The sequence below is a fragment of the Piliocolobus tephrosceles genome, unplaced genomic scaffold (assembly GCF_002776525.5).
Source record: "Piliocolobus tephrosceles isolate RC106 unplaced genomic scaffold, ASM277652v3 unscaffolded_879, whole genome shotgun sequence".
In the NCBI taxonomy this organism is placed as follows: Eukaryota; Metazoa; Chordata; class Mammalia; order Primates; family Cercopithecidae; genus Piliocolobus; species Piliocolobus tephrosceles.
In genome coordinates, this window is record NW_022336262.1 from 1 (window position 1) to 4748 (window position 4748).

General features: G+C 55.1%; 1 pseudogene across 1 annotated transcript; it reads left to right on the forward strand.

Annotated features, from left to right (window-relative positions):
- The first annotated feature begins 2336 nt into the window (after window positions 1–2336).
- LOC113220338 lies at window positions 2337–4522 on the forward strand (annotated as a pseudogene). Its single transcript, XR_003307237.1, has 2 exons — window positions 2337–2700; window positions 4077–4522. The product of XR_003307237.1 is annotated as an immunoglobulin lambda-like polypeptide 1 (transcript).
- Window positions 4523–4748: the final 226 nt, after the last annotated feature.

Below are 4748 nucleotides of genomic sequence, written 5' to 3' on the forward strand. Positions count from 1 at the left end.
AGTTTAAGACCAGCCTGACCATATGATGAAGCCCCATCTCTACTAAAAATACAAAAATTAGGCATGGTGGCACGCACCTGTAGTCCCAGTTACTTGGAAGCTGAAGCAGGAGAATCACAAACCCAGGAGGCGGAGGTTGCAACGGGCCAAGATGCCACCACCGCCTCCAGCTTGGGTGACTGAGCGAGACTCCATCTCAAAAAAAAAAAAAAAAAAAAAGAAAGTTGTTTTTGAAAATAAGCAATAAAGGCCAGGAGCAGTGGCTTATACCTGTAATCCCAGCACTTTGGGAGGCTGAGGTGGGTTGATCACAAGGTCAGGAGTTAGAGACCATAATGGCCAACATGGTGAAACCCTGACTCTACTAAAAATACAAAAATTAGCTGGGTGTGGTGGTGCGCACCTATAGTCCTAGCTACTTGGGGGCTGAGGCAGGACTGTCTCTTGAACACAGGAGGCGGAGGTTGCAGTGAGTCGAGATCGCATCACTGCACTCCAGCCTGGTGACAGAGCAAGACTCCGTCTCAAAAAGAAAAGAAAAGAAAAGAATAAAATCTCACTGGGCATGGTGGCTCATGCCTATAATCCCAGTACTTTGGGAGGCCCAGGAGCTCGAGACCAGCCTGGGCAACATGGTGAGACCCCATTTCTACAAAAAAATATTAAAAGAAAGTTAGCTGGGCATGGTAGCACATGTCTGTGGTCCCAGCTGCTCAGGAGGCTGAGGTGTGAGGATCGCTTGAGCCCAGGAGATCAAGGCTGCAGTGAGCTGTGATGGCGCCACTTCACTCCAGTTTCGGTGTCAGAGCAAGACCCTGTCTCAACAAATAAATAACTAAGCAAATAAATAAAAAAATCTTATATTTACATCACAAAACCAATCACCAATTACTAGACCAGCTTCTAAGGTAGAAACACTTTGGTCCGAACCACCCTTGGCAGGGAGCTTGCACCCAGTAAGCCCTAGCTCAACACCACATCCTTGTACCAAAGAGAGTTTGAGATTAAAATCCAGAAAAGCAAAGTTCACACTTCTTGTGGTTTTGGAGTCTGAGAAGGTGGTTTTATTGTTTCTTAATTATATTGAGCCTTCTTGTAGCTTTAAAGGAAATGTCACTGGGTGCAGTGGCTCATGCCTCTAATCCCAGCACTTTGGGAGGCCGAGTTGGGTGGATCACCTGAGGTCAGGAGTTCGAGACCAGCCTGGCCAACATGTTGAAACCCCGTCTCTACTAAAAGTACAAAATCAGCCGGGTGTGGTGCCACATGCCTGTAATCCCAGGACTCTGGAGGCTGAGACAGGAGAATTGCCTAGAACCTGGGTGGCGGAGGTTGCAGTGAGCTGAGATCACGCCAGCCTGGGCGACAGAGCAAGAATCTGTCTCAAAACAACAACAACAAAAGGAATGTCTAGATGCAGTAGCTAAGTACGCAGAAGGCTTTTCAGTGTGGGAGTTGAGGTGACTGAGTCCAGGGACTCCAGGTTTTTGGCTGAGGGGTTGAGACCACCCATGGTCATTGTGATGAGATGAAGATGGAAAATGAGCTGTGCTGGGGGAAGGTGGTCATCTCCTCTGGACGTGATTAGTTTGAGATTCCTGTTGGGTAGCCCACCGGGCATGGTCAGTAGGCAGTTGAGGAGCTGAGAGGGTTTGGAGCTGGGATAGACTCCAGCCTCACTATGTGGGCAGTAGTGGGGGTCACAGAGTTTGAAGATGGCCAAGAAATGGGTCTGGTGGGGATCTGGGGAGTCAGCAGCCAGGCATGGGCCATGGAGAAACAGATGCCAGGGGAAGAGGAAAGGGGAGTCTCAGACCCCAAAGGGAAAAGAATCACTGGAAAGAGGGGCCAGCCCCATGTCACATCCAGCAGAGACACCAGGTACAGCAGAAAGACCTTGTTGGCCATGACCTGGTAGAGATGGGGGTGAGAGCCTGGGGGACCACACCATGTCCCCAGCACACAAAACAGTGCCTGGTAGACAGGATGGATCTATGGATGGGTGGACAGGTGGATGGTTGAATGGATAGATGATAGATGCAAAGACAGATGAATAGATGGAGAGATGCATAGATGAATAGACGGAGAGATGCATAGATGGACGGATGGAATGAATGATCAGAAAAGGCTTCATGAACAAAGTGAGACTGAGCTGCATCTCCATGGATAGATAGAAAAGGAGAGGACTCTCCTGTTGAGTGAGGAATGACCCAGTGTCCTGGTCCAGGGAGGAAGTCAGCCTGGCTTGACTGGGGACACTTGTGGTGGATTTCAGAGGCCCTTGAAAAGAGGCCAAGTGAGGCTGGGCAGGTCCGAGCCAGCTCAGGACTCCTGAGCCACACCGCACAGCTGCCTGAGGGGATGTGTCACTCAGGGAGTTGCTGGGACCCACTGGGCCAGCGTTGCCATCAGCACCAACAGCTTCAGAGAGTGGGACACAGGCTGGGGTGACTCCAAGGCTGTGGGTGGCACCTGCCTCAGAGAAGGGACAGGCACAGAGACACTACTGGGATACTGGCCACCCCCATGCCCTGTGCCTAGGTCACAGCCCACACACTGCAGCCCTGTGCCCCTCACGCCCAGCAGGTTCCTGCTCCAGCACAGCTCCTGGACTGGCCCCAGGTGCTGGCCCCGGGGTTTTCGGGAAGCATAATTCATGGAAGTATGTGTTTGGCAGCGGGACCCAGCTCACTGTTTTAGGTACGTGGCTCTCACAACCTTTCCCAGCCTGTCCCACCGTCTCCTGTCTCTGGAAAAATCTGTTTTCTTTTTCTGGGGCTTCTTCCCCTCTGCCCTCCAAGCCTTAAGCATCGAACCTTTCTCCATGGGGCCTGGGGGAAGCGAGCTAGTCTCAGGGTAACTGGCGGGAAGGGCTCCCACAGTGGGAGCAGCCACCTTCAGGTTCCAACGGCAGGACACAGCCTGGTCCTGGGGGCCTGTATTGGAATTGGGCAGGGTCAGGGTTTCTCCCCTCTCCCAGGGCACAAGTCTGAGTGAAGGACAGAGGCCGGTTCTGATGAGGGGCCCTGCAGTAGCCTTAGAGACAGTCACTGGGACCCCAGGGTCTAGGCTGAAAGTGGAAGCCCATCCAGCCTGGGAGGGCTACACGGGGCCTGGGGACACAGGGGTTAGCCCAAGGGGAGTCCCAGTGGAGGGCACAGAGAGGGCTCTGGGTTTAGGCTGCAGCTCTGTGGCCTGTGCTGGGTCGTGAGGATATGGGGACAGAGAGAGATGGGTGAGACTGGGTGAGGTCGGAGAGCCCAGCCCTCCCAGGACAGTCACAAGAAAGGAGAGGGTCTCTTAGGGCAGAGATGTATCTGTCCCTGGAGCCCCGTCACCTCTGGGGCCCAGTCTCTCTTCACGGGTCGACCTCCCGCCTTCATTTGAGGAAGGGCACCTTAGGAAGTGACTAGCGGGGAGTAAACGGGTACAGAGAACTCCAGGGCCGCCAGGTGAAGTCCAGGAGCATCAGAGGCTGCTGGGGTGGGCATGGGGGCTGTGGTGCCCCAAAGTCAAGGGGAGCAGCCCCAAGAACCCAGCCGATGTGAAGAGTCCTGTGGTCGGGCTGGTGGGGACAGGGCGACGGCAGAGCCCCAGGGTGTGTCTGGGTGGAGTCCGTGCTTCACCAGGAGAGCTGAGTGGGCCAGGTTGGGACACAGCCTGGTGTCCCTGGGGACAGGAAGCTCCAGGCCATGCCAGGCTTGGGCCTCCCCACACCCTGCCAGGACGGTTTTGTGGGCTGTAGGGGAGACCCCTAGATTCCAAACTCAGATTCCAGAAACTGGGAAGGAGGGAGCACAGCCTGCCCTGGGGACACACGGGGTAACTGAGGCTGCAGAGGAAATGACTGGACCAGGACAACTGGGAAAGGTGACTTGGGAAGGCCCCTAGGAAGGTGCAGGGTTGTCTGCTCTCCAGCGGGCTCCAGTGGAAAGGAGGGAATGAAGAGGGAAGGAGAGGCCCTGGGTGGGCCAGACAACCACACCGTGAACCCTCCTGGACTTTAGACAGAGAGAGGCGCTCCACACACCCCACTCTCCCTCTGCCGTCTCTCACCCCCTCCCCTGTCCACACAGGTCAGCCCAAGGCCACCCCCTCGGTCACTCTGTTCCTGCCATCCTTTGAGGAGCTCCAAGCCAACAAGGCCACGCTGGTGTGTCTCATGAGTGACTTCTATCCGGGAATCTTAATGGTGACCTGGAGGGCAGATGGTACCCCCATCACCCAGGGCGTGGAGATGACCACACCCTCCAAACAGAGCAAGAAGTACACAGCCAGCAGCTACCTGAGCCTGACGCCCGAGCAGTGGAGGTCCCGCAGAAGCTACAGCTGCCAGGTCACGCATGAAGGGAGCACCGTGGAGAAGACAGTGGCCCCTGCAGAATGTTCGTAGGTTCCCAACCCTCACCCCAGCCACAGGGGCCTGGAGCTGCAGGATCCCAGGGGAGGGGTCTCTCTGCATCCCAAGCCAGCCAGCCCTTCTCCCTGTACCCAGTAAACCCTCAATAAATATTGTCTTGGTCAACCAGAAATCCTGCTCCCTCTCTTCATAGCTCTCATATAATTTGATGCTTCTCCTGGGTTCTCAGTGTGGCTTTGGGGGAATCCTGGCACCAGTGGGAAAGCAGCCTGGAGGAGAGGATCACAGGCTCCCAGGCGTGTCCTGGGGAAATAGGCCAGGATAGGAGGAGTTGGCTCACTGGACACCGGTCCATCCATTCTCTCCCACCTCCCCTTCCTACTTACAG